General features: G+C 43.5%; 1 long non-coding RNA gene across 1 annotated transcript; it reads left to right on the top strand.

The window, feature by feature from the left end:
• Positions 1-3668: 3668 nt before the first annotated feature.
• On the top strand, positions 3669-6965 carry LOC309833472. Its single transcript, XR_014297771.1, has 3 exons — positions 3669-3779; positions 4783-4816; positions 6494-6965. It is a non-coding gene; the product is annotated as an uncharacterized lncRNA (long non-coding RNA).
• The last annotated feature ends 5043 nt before the right edge of the window (positions 6966-12008 follow it).

Genomic DNA, 12008 nt, shown 5'->3' with positions numbered 1-12008 from the left:
GAGGGGTCGCAATGAGTGAGACTTCAGCAGCGTTTGCAGCAGTTCACAATTCAATAAACAGGTTAACAACAACAAAATAACTTATATTCACCTTCTATGCAGACATTACTCACCACCCCTACCACCTACTTTCTCAGTTATCAGAGTTAGAGACCACAATATGTTCAGCATCCCAAATCTGAAACTTTGATATTATCTGCAAGTTTCTCTCTTACCTCGCAGGTCCAGTAGGACAATAAAGTCTGTACATTCTCTACCTCAGAAATGTCTCTCAATTCCTTTATCTCCTCTTGCCTTGTTTACCATTCAAGTTCAAAGCCAACATAATTTGGGCTTCCCTGGCAGTGGGCAGTGGTTGAGAGTCCGCCTGCCGATGCAGGGGACACGGGTTTGTGCCCCGGTCCGGGAAGATCCCACATGCTGCGGAGGGGTTGGGCCGGTGAGCCGTGGCCGCTGAGCCTGCGCGTCCGGAGCCTGTGCTCCGCAACGGGAGAGGCCACAACAGTGAGAGGCCCGCGTACCGAAAAAAAAAAAAAAAAAAAAAAGCCAACATAATTTAACGGGACTTTATAACCTCCAGTCTCTCCAATTTATCCTCCGACTTTGCCACTAGAGTTACCTTTCTAAAAGGCAGAGATAGGGACTTCCCTGGCGGTCCAGTAGTTAAGACTCCGCACTTCCACTGCAGGGGCACAGGTTCAATCCCTGGTCTGGGAACTAAGATCCCACATGCCCTGTGGCACAGCCAAAAAAAGATAAAATGCAAAGACAGAGCAATCCTTTACTTCAAAACTATTGACCTCTAGTTACCGGCAGGATAAAATTTAAACTTTGTCTGGACCACAAGATACTTTGTATTCAGCTCTTGCCTATTTCTCAGGCTCATGAAAAGCCCAGGCAGTTCTCCCTTTGATGTTCCTAATCAAGCTGACCTCTCACCCTTCCCGGGAGACCACAGGCCTGCTAGTTTCCTCACTTGGAACGCTGTCATCGTCCACACTCCACCCTTTTACTATTCCTTCAAGTTTTAGCTCAGATTTTAACTCCCCAGGAAAACCCTCTCAGCCTTTAGCCAATTGTTCAGTTGCTCTTTCCTCAGAATACATTATTCATGCCACACAGAGCTTATCAAATAGTAGTATAATTTGCTGTCATGTCTATTTCCCCCACTGTGAGTGCTCAAGGACAGAAAAAGTGGTTCATCTCAATCCCCAGTGTCTAGCACAATGCCTAGCAAATTAAGTCATATTCACCAAGTAAATGTTGAATGAGTGATTGAAAGGCAACTGAATACTCGCAATATCACCAGAAAAGTAGCAGAATTATTTGTCTCTCTTCCTCTAAACTACTGGTTCTCAAACATTTTTGTTTCGTGACCCCTTCATAATTTAAAAAATTACTCAGAACCCCAAAAAACTTTCTATCTGTTGGTGATATCTATTGATACTTACTGTACTAAGATTAAAACTGAGAAAATTTTAAAATATTTATGATACATTTCAAAATAATAATCCATTACAGGTTAATTAACAATATGTTTGTATGAAAAATAACTATTTTCCAAAAATAGAGAAGAGTGGCATTGTTTTACATTTTTTGCAAATCTCTTTACTGTCTGGTTTAATTGAAGGCAACTCAGTTCTCATATCTGCTCTTGCATTCAACCTGTTACTATACGGTGTTTTGGTTTAAGTAAATGAAGAAAATCCAGTCCCACACAAGATATATAGTTGGTAAAGATGTCAGCCATTCTTTCAAATAAAACAGTATTCCATGAAAAACGTGGCTTTTTCAGCTCACAACTCAAACAATGTCAGAAGTGCTTTTCCTGCAGATCAGCTTTTCACATGCAGCATAAATGCTCTATGTGTACTTCTCACTTGGTCACATAGAATATTAAAAAGACAGATACTCAGGACTTCCCTGGTGGCGCAGTGGTTAAGAATCTGCCTACCAATGCAGGGGACACGGGTTCGAGCCCTGGTCCGGGAAGATCCCACATGCCGTGGAGCAACTAAGCCCGTGTGCCACAACTACTGAGCCTGCGCTCTAGAGCCCGTGAGCCACAGCTACTGAGCCCACACGCCTAGAGCTTGTGCTCCGCAACAAGAGAAGCCACCGCAATGAGAAGCCCGCACACCACAACGAAGAGTAGCCCCTGCTCATCACAACTAGAGAAAGCCCGTGCATAGCAACAAAGACCCAACACAGCCAAATAATTAAATAATAAAAGACAGATACTCAAAAGGCAAGAATTAGTAAAATTAATGATTTTTACTTCTTCACCAAGGACGTCCTTCGGTGAAACTGACTTTTTTTTTAATCTTAAATTTGTGTTGATGAAGAATACAATGACCACCAGTACAGTTTGGTGACAGGGCTTTGAAGCAAACTAAGACACCAGCAGTTTAACCCACATTTTCATTTTACATCAGTGTAGACTCAACATAGTGAAGGAGGCAGAAAAAGTCTAAGTATTATTATGAAATAGTTTTGACCTCAGGGACCCCACAGTTGGCCAACTACACTTAGAGAACCACTGCTCTGGGCCTGTTTCGCATCTTAAAACCTGGGTAATAGGGCTTCCCTGGTTGCACAGTGGTTAAGAATCTGCCTGCCAATTCAGGGAACACAGGTTCGAGTCCTGGTCCGGGAAGATCCCACATGCCGCAGAGCAACTAAGCCTGTGCACCGCAGCTACTAAGCCTGCGCTCTAGAGCCCACGAGCCACAGCTACTGAAGCCCGTGAACCTAGAGCCCGTGCTCCACAACAAGAGAGGCCACCGCAGTGAGAACCCCGTGCACCGCAATGAAGAGTAGCCCCCACTCGCCACAACTAGAGAAAGCCTGCGCGCAGCAAGGAAGACCCAACACAGCCAAAAATAAGTGCAAGAAAGAAAGAAAATGCATGCTATTAAAAAAAATTTTTTTAACTGGGTAATAATACCAATGTCTTAGAATTGCTGTGATGGTAAATAATGTATTTAAAGCACCCAGCACAAAATCTTATAGGAAGAACACCACAAATGTTTCTACTCGTTATAGCAGAGCTGTGATGGCTCTACGTCAATTTATCTAACATTTATTCGGAATTCTATCGCATTTGCAATATTTCACATGTAACATTTATCTTCAGGATTCTTTGCTTGCCTTCTTTATATTAGGTGTCTATATGTGTTAAAATACACGTAACATAAAATCTACCAGTTTAACCATTTTTAAATGTACAGTTTAGTACTTCCGACTTATTTACCAACGCCATTTATCAAATGTTTATTTCACACGTAACAGGGTAGATTCAATCCCTTTTGAGACTGCATTTCTCTAGATGCCTTTTTCTTTTTCTGGTTTTTTTTTTCAGACAAGGCTTAAATGCCTTTTCTATTCAGAACACTTATTAATCCAAAGGTTTTTTGACTTTATTTAACGGCTTATCCTCCAGATTGGTGAACTGATCGTAGAGCCGTAAATACCCGATCCAGCACTTACCCATCAGCCTAAATACTTCAAAACCTCTCTTTCTGTAACTTGCACTTTCAAGGTCCCGCGCTAAGTCTCTAGTATCGCGAGATGCCTCTACGCCAGGTAGGGGTGGGGCTTAACCTGCGGTGGAGTCCCAGCACCCTTAGCGAATTTCTAACTCCCTAACTGCGCATGACGCGGCGCAGGCGCAGTAGAGATTTCTTGACTTCCGAGGGCTTCAGAAGGTATAAATACCGACGCCTTGAGACCGTTTGGTCTTTTCGGGGGAGGCTATTGTCATCTTCGTTGGGTGATAGGTGAGTGTGATTAGATGCCTGCTTCTTCAGCGTTTTGTCTGGTACCAGGTCCGCCACTCAGCCTTTTCTTTGGGGATCATAGTATTTAGAATGATTCCGAATCTTCGGCGTCCATGCTGACTACCCTTACTCGCAAAAATAGGGCCGGGTCGGGTGTGGGCGGGGGAGGCCTCGCCGGCCGCGGGTCTTGGCCGTAACCAAGGGTCGCTAGCGCGAGAATTCCCAGGCCTGCAGGGCACGACCCTCCGCGCCCACAAGCTAAGTGCGCAGCGCCCGCCCTCATTTCCTGTTGCGCCATTATGCTGCTTCCTAGGAGGCGCGTTAGCGTCTTAAGTGGAGTTGAATGCAGGCCATTTTGTTCCCGATTCGGGTTATTCTTAATTCTCGTGCCATTTATTTTTTCTTTTGGGGCAATTTTTTTATTTCAGGCGATCGGGTTAAAGGTAGTAGCCTTTACTGGCGTCATAACGGCTGTTATTTGCTGTTCTTCGGCAGCAAGCTAATCGCCTGTTGGGGTTCCTAGATGTCTTTGGAGTACCTGGTTGAAAATTCAGATTATTGATGTGTCTGCTCGTTAGTCTTGCGCTCAACTCTTGTTGACACTCTGGGGTGATTGGGATCTACTCCCTTATAGATACTCCTGCGAAGTAGCTGTCAACTTGGTGAAGTTAATTTCTAAAGTATAGTGACCAACGTGGATACCCCGGGAGGTCACTCTCCCCGGGCTCTGTCCTGGTGGCGTATGGGAGCATAGGGCTCTGCCCCATGATGTACAGTCCCTTTCCACAACGTTGGAGATGAAGCTGGGCCTTGAGTCTGCGCCTGCATATTCCTACAGCTTCTCAGAGTCCTGTGGACAATGACTGAGGAGACAAACCATGCAGGAAACAGCTCTCTAGAGCAGCATATCTGAATCTAGGTTGATCCGAAGTGAATGAAAAATTTCTTTTAATCAGTTTCGGTGTACTGCTGGATTAAAGCTCTTACCTGCTTTGTTTTGCAGCATTCGTTTGGGATTCCAAATAATTTGATTCGGGGTAAGTAAATCTACGAATTCCTTTTGGCCTATCAGTGTTTGCCTGCCAACATTTTGCATAAGACATTTGATCATTTTGAGCTCAGTTCCATTTCATGAAGATGCTGCCGTTCAATGCATCTAGATATTTTGCTACTTTTTTCGTAGGCATGTTGACAGTTTCTTAGATGTATGCTCGTATTCCAGGAAGATGGCTTTTTAAAGTTTATCTTCACATCTTTAATACTCACGATAGAGGAGAGATTTCTGTTTTGCAAATGGAACAATTTTGAATGACTTAACCAAAGACAGCAAAGCTGTCACATGAGCCATGTAATGTGTGTACCCTCTCTATCTTTCCAGGGGAACTAAGGGTTTGGTCTCTTGTACAGTTCCTTTCTGTGATGTGGAGGGTTAAGTTGTGCCAGCATATGTCTACAATGACAGTAACTATGATAGATAAAGCATAACTTTTGGAAGTTATTAGAAACAGTTGCTAATCCTGGTGGACTTGAACTTCCCTCAGGTGTACATGTAGTATGGGATGAGGGGACATGAAATGTCTTGAAAACAGGGTTACAGTAAGTCCTTTACATACAAACCTTAAGATGCAAACATGTCCAATCACGTAAGTTAATTCAGGTGTCTGGTGTACATTGTCACACGCGTGCATCCTCTACAAGTGGTTGTGTTTTAGTATACTTTACAGTACTGTATGGAGTACAGTAGGACAGTATCTGTATTTCAAGCCCAGGATGTCTGGAAACAAGCATAAAAGCAGCAGTGACATAGGTGGTACTGCTGAAGAATGAAAGAGATTCATGATGCAGGAAGTGGTAAGGGGGTTTTCTTTATTTGAGGAGACACTGTTGGTTTTTTGAGGCAGAGGACCCGGACATAGAATGGTACACGAAAGTTGCAGCAACCATTCAGAATGCAATGCAGTGCTACTGTGTCATCTGATGAGAAGAAGAGCTAGTACCCAGATATCACTGGATCATTTTTTCAGGAGGGTAGATAGAGTTGAATCCAGCAAGAGACCAGAACCTGTGCCATCAGTGTCAGGCATGAGTGAAATTGCAGCTTGCCCTCCATCTCCTGTTGCTAATGATCCTTCAGCTCTGCCATCTCCCACCTCCTCTCCCTCCAGTCAGTAACTCATGGCCTGTTCACTTGAGGCCAGCCCCTGTATGCTAGCTGTTGTACTTTTCAAGGTACTGTAAGATTTAAAATGTTTACTTTATTTCTTTGTGTTTGTTTTTTATGTATTTGTGTGAAAAGTATTATAAACCTATTACAGTACAGTACTATATAGTCGATCGTGTTAATTGGGTACCTAGGCTAACTTTGTTGTACTTTGTCCGCTCTCAGAACGAAACTTGTCCGTATGGGAACTTACAGTAACTGTTCAGTCAGACATTCCAATGTGGATACCCCGGGAGGTCACTCTCCCCGGGCTCTGTCCTGGTGGCGTATGGGAGCATAGGGCTCTGCCCCATGATGTACAGTCCCTTTCCACAACGTTGGAGATGAAGCTGGGCCTTGAGTCTGCGCCTGCATATTCCTACAGCTTCTCAGAGTCCTGTGGACGATGACTGAGGAGACAAACCATGCAGAGAGACATCTAGTATACCAAAATTTAAAAGTGAAATAAGATTGTTATGTATGAATCTAATTCTTTTTTTGTCCTTTCATTCAGGAGAGAAGAGGAGCCTTACCTGACTTGTGCAGTTAACAATGCTTTGGGGGCCTTTATTTGGCAGGGAGATTAGTAAAGTGAGTAATACACTATTTTTGGAAGATCAGCCTGGGCAATTTGAAAATGTTAAGTTTCAGCACAATGTTTAACCCTGGAATTGCACCTTAAAAACCAGCAGAGTAATAGTGTTCTGTTAACCAGGTGCCTTTTGAAATTTAGAAGGAATTCCAGAAGACACTTGTGTGGGCAGGTCTGTGGACAGTATAGTGACCTGGGAGTCCCAAGAGACCCTTTCAGGTTTCCTATGAGGTGGAAACTTGATGTACTGATACTAAGATCTTGGCCATTCTCAAGTAAACTGGATTTTCTTAAAAGTGGAAAGCAGATGCCCATGAGAATCTACATGTCTTAATAAAGAGATCCATGTCAGTTTCTAATGTACTCGGGTGAATTACAATAAAGGTGACTATATACATAATTGTGTGGTTCTTTTTTTTGGCCGCACCATGTGGCTTGCAGGATCTTAAGTCCCCCAACCAGGGATCAGACCTGGTCCCCCTTCAGTGAAAACACCAGGGAATTCCCTATGTGGTTCTTTCTATGCAACTATGACTGCTAAATGAGTATTCTATAAATGAAGCTGCTTGTTCAAGCAGTTAATACCTGATTGATTCTGCACTAATTAAAGGCCCTGAGCTCTTGCGTTTAATATTGGTATTTGTGTACTACTACTTGGGAAAATGCATGTATCCTAACCAGTTGTAAATAGGTAACTTAAGGTATGGTCTTAGAGACATACATTAGGCCACTGGACATGGGTGTTGAATGAGAGGTCTTCATGCTGATGAGACCTAACCATTGTACAAGATTTGGTGCAGATGTTAAAAAGTTAAAAGCAGCTGTTGGGGTAGTTAATCCTCTGCTGTGTCAAAGAGCTATGCTTGAGTCACAGTAGGACTTTGTCAAGCCTGTGTACAGGCTGCCAGCATTATAGGGAAGTCATAAGACTGAAGGATGGGGACTAGCGGGGAACCATCTAGAAGGTAGAGTCTAGATCTTGGGTGGGGCTATTGAATTTTACAAGATGGGGAGGTAGAATAACCCATTTAGAATCCATTGGAGTCAGGTTTAAGGGGGGGATTTGGGGGTTTGGTGGGTTGTAGCCCAAACACATGGAATGTCCAGATGTACAGTTTTACAGCGTTCAGGGACGAAAGGGTAAAGAATAGGAGCTAGTTTGTGGCTTTGATTATTGGAGAACCTCGGTTGCTTTACCTGAGCAAGTAGCAACACTTTAGTGCTTACCTGTGCCGGGCTTTTCTAAGCACTTGGCATGTGTTAATCACAGCCCTGAAGTGGGTATTAATCTGTCTGCTTTGATAGGAAAACCCAGGAGGAGAAAGGCTAAATAATTGCCCAAATCTACAACTAGGAAGTGGACTGGTCCTGTATCCCCAGGGTTAGCCCTGTGTCCAGCGCACATCTTGGCATTCCCACATAAACAGTCTTTGGATGATAGATGCACAGTAAAGTCTGAACAATGTTTTTAGTGTAAATTCTCAGGGTAGGGCTGGGTGCTAGGTGGGGAATACATCCATTTCTGGTGTCCAAGTGTAGCTGAAGCAAAGCTGTCAGCAAGTATTCTAGGTCACACCCTTCGCTGAACTTCAGGTTGCAACATACGTACCTGTAGACTTTTTACAAACAGGTTATTCTGGCTTTTTTCTCCATGTAGGCCTCAATAGTCATAGCAGTAGTTGCTAAAGTGAGACTGCCTGGGTTTGAATCCTGATACCACTTGTCCCTGTGACCTTGGGCAAGCTACTTAACCTCTCTGCCTCAGTTTCCTTATGCATAGAATGGGGACAATAAAAATACCTCTTGGAGTTGCAGTGAGAATTTAGAGTTAATATTTGTAAAAAAGCTTACAGTCTTGGGCTTCCCTGGTGGCACAGTGGTTGAGAGTCTGCCTGCCGATGCAGGTCTGGGAAGATCCCACATGCTGCAGAGTGGCTGGGCCCATGACCCATGGCCGCTGAGCCTGCTGCTCCGCAGCGGGAGAGGCCACAACAGTGAGAGGCCTGCGTACCGCAAAAAAAAAAAAAAAAGCTTACAGTCTTATAAGTACAGTGAGCTTGTGAGAAAATTCTCTGACTTAAAAGCAAACAACTAGGGATATAGTATCCATTAAAGTTTTGTTTAATAAAGTCTGCCACCACAGATAAATGATCTACTAAACCAGGCTTATCTCACTCAGAACACTACCTCTTCGGGAGAGAAAAGGGGAGAAGATGGAGGGATTAGTATTGCCCAAGATCACCGAACTAGTAATAGAACCAGGATTTGAACCCCAAAACCGTATCATGATATACTGTTACCTTTGAACAAGGCAGCGTGGTAAGATACGTACATTATTTCGTCTAATATTCTATGTACCCCTGTAAAGTAGGTACCCTTTGTGCCCATTTTGCAGAGGAGACTGAAGTTGGAGTTGAGGAACTTGCACGAGTTATATAGCCAGTAAGTGGCAGAACATGCATCTGAGCAAGGCAATTGACTGCAGAGCCTGTGCTCAACCCACATCATACCATGCCTTGAGAAAATTAGCTATTTACACTTCGTATTCAGCTAATTAGTACCCACTACACCATAAAAACTCGGTTTCAGTTGTAACAAATTATGAACCTACTATGTGCCTATGTCTGCTTGGCTCTGGATAATACTAAGACATGAGTGCAGTTTCTTGGGGAGCGGGAGCCCTTCCTGGCTGTTACTTCTGTCTTTCACCATTTTCTGTCTTTATGCATGTCTTTCCCTCTGATGGATGGGATCTTAGTTCCCCAACCAACCAGGAATCAAATCTGGGCCCCTGCAGTGGAGTCTTAACCACTAGACAGCCAGGGAAGTCCCAGAACCTGTGTCTTTATGATGGTATCTGACATTTGATGAGGATTTACTATGTGCTAGGCATTCTTTAATCCTTACAACAGCCCTATGCAGGGCAGGGACATTTTTTATGTCCATGTTATAGAAAAGGAAGACAATCAAGGTTAGATTATTTGCCCAAGGTCACACATCTTTAGATGAAGGTCTGCATCTTTAGAGCCTGAACTCAGCCACCATTCTCACCTCCCCTTCCCTAAGCACCCATAATGGCTTCTCTCAGAGGTAAGGTGGGCACCTTGAGCATTCCATCATGGTAACGTTATTAGCATTCTGATGTGCTTATTTTTTAGTTGATGTCCATCTAACCTACTAGTTGAGTTATCCTTAAAGAATGGGACCATATATGTATGCTCAGGACCTAGTACTGGGCCTGGCACATAGCAAACGCTGGTTGATGACTTTATTATTCTTCTGTGTTCTATTTCATTGATTTCTGTTTTGATCTTTATTATGTTCTTTTGTTTATTTTGGGTTTAGTTTGCTCTTCTTTTCCTAGTTCCCTAAGGCAGAAGCTGATTAATTTGAGACATTTTCTTCATTTCTAGTTTAGGCATTTAGTGCTATTAGTTTCTCCCAAATACTCCTCTAACAATATTCCACAAGTAAAAAACAAAACAAACAAACAAAAATATTCCAGAAGTTCTGCTATGTTATGTTTTCATTTTAATTCAGTTCAAAATACTTTGAAATTACCTTTTGATTTCTTCTTTGACCTGTGGACTATGTAAAAGTGTGTTTTTATTGTTTTTATATTTATTTATTTAGGCCACGCCAGGCGGCTTGCAGGATCTTAGTTCCCCGACCAGGTATTGAACCCAGGCCACAGCAGTGAAAGTGCTGAGTCCTAACCAGTGGACTGCCAGGGAATTCCCAAAAGTGTGTTTTTAAATATTTGGGAGTTTTCCAAAGATCTTTCTGTTATTTGTTTCTACTTTCATTCCATTGTGGCCTAAGTATATGTTTACTTTGTATGATTGAATCATCTTAGATTTAACAAGACTTTTTCTATAACCTAGTATAGCCTATCTTGGGAAATGTTTCATGTACACTTAAAAGGCACGAGTATGGGGCTTCCCTGGTGGCGCAGTGGTTGAGAGTCCGCCTGCCGATGCAGGGGACACGGGTTCATGCCCCGGTCCGGGAAGATCCCACATGCCATGGAGCGGCTGGGCCCGTGAGCCATAGCCCCTGGGCCTGCGCGTCCGGAGCCTGTGCTCCGCAACGGCAGAGGCCACGGCAGTGAGAGGCCCGCGTACCGCAAAAAAAAAAAAAAAGGCATGAGTATGTAACTGTTGTCCGAAAAAATCAAGGTGGAGTGTGAAGAATGGTTAAGTGTTCCATAAATGTCAATCAGTTCAAATTGATTGAAAGTGTTGTTCAAGTCTATTCTATCCTTGCTGGTTTTCTTCCTACCTGTCCTATCAGTAATATTGAGAGTGGGTTATTGAAATCTCCAGCTATAGTTGTCGATTTGTCTGTTTCTTCTAGAAGTTCTATCAGTTTTTACTTCACTTTTTTTTTTTTTTTTTTTTGCGGTACGCGGGCCTCTCACTGTTGTGGCTTCTCCCGTTGCGGAGCACAGGCTCAGCGGCCAGGGCTCACGGGCCCAGTCGCTCCGCGGCATGTGGGATTTTCCCGGACCAGGGCACGAACCCGTGTCCCCTACATCGGCAGGCGGACTCTCAACCACTGCGCCACCAGGGAAGCCCTACTTCACGTATTTTGAAGCTCTGTTATTCGTTGCATATACTGAGGATTGTGCATTTTGATTGACTCCTTTACCATTGTGAAATTACCTTCTTTATTTCAATAATACTCTTTGCTCTGAAATCTACTTTGCTATTAATATAGCTGCTCCAGCTTTCTTTTGACTAGTGTTACCAGAGTATGTCTTTTTCTGTCTTTTTACTTTTAATCTATTTTTTCTATCTTTTTACTTTTAATCTTGAACAACATGGGAGTGCTACTGAAAATCCCCATATAACTTCACAGTTGGCCCTCCGTATCTGTGATTCTGCAACCATGGATTTAACCAACCTTAGATCGTGTAGGACTGTAGTACGTAGTACGTATTTATTGAAAAAAATCTGAGTATAAGTGGACCTGCATAGTTCAAACCTGAGTTGTTCAAGGGTCAACTGTATTTATGTTTAACGTGTATATCTTGTAGGCAGTATGTGGTTGGGTCTTGCTTTTTTTTTTTTTTTTTTTGCTGTACACGGGCCTCTCACTGTTGTGGCCTCTCCCGTTGCAGAGCACAGGCTCCGGACGCGCAGGCCCAGCGGCCATGGCTCACGGGCCCAGCCACTCCGCGGCATGTGGGATCTTCCCGGACCGGGGCACGAACCCGTGTCCCCTGCATCGGCAGGCGGACTCTCAACCACTGCGCCACCAGGGAAGCCCGGGTCTTGCGTTTTCTATTTATTATGACAATCTCTGCCTTTCTTTTGGAGCGTTCAGACCACATTTATTTTACTTTTTTTAAAGCTTTTTTTTTTGTATTTATTTATTTGGCTACATCGGGTCTTAGCTGTGGCATGTGGGATCTTTAGCTGCAACGTGCAAACTC

The sequence above is a fragment of the Grampus griseus genome (genome assembly GCF_964374135.1).
Source record: "Grampus griseus genome assembly, chromosome: 1".
Taxonomy (NCBI): Eukaryota; Metazoa; Chordata; class Mammalia; order Artiodactyla; family Delphinidae; genus Grampus; species Grampus griseus.
The sequence above is the reverse complement of the archived record's forward strand: the minus strand, read 5'-3'. Positions and strand labels throughout refer to the sequence as shown.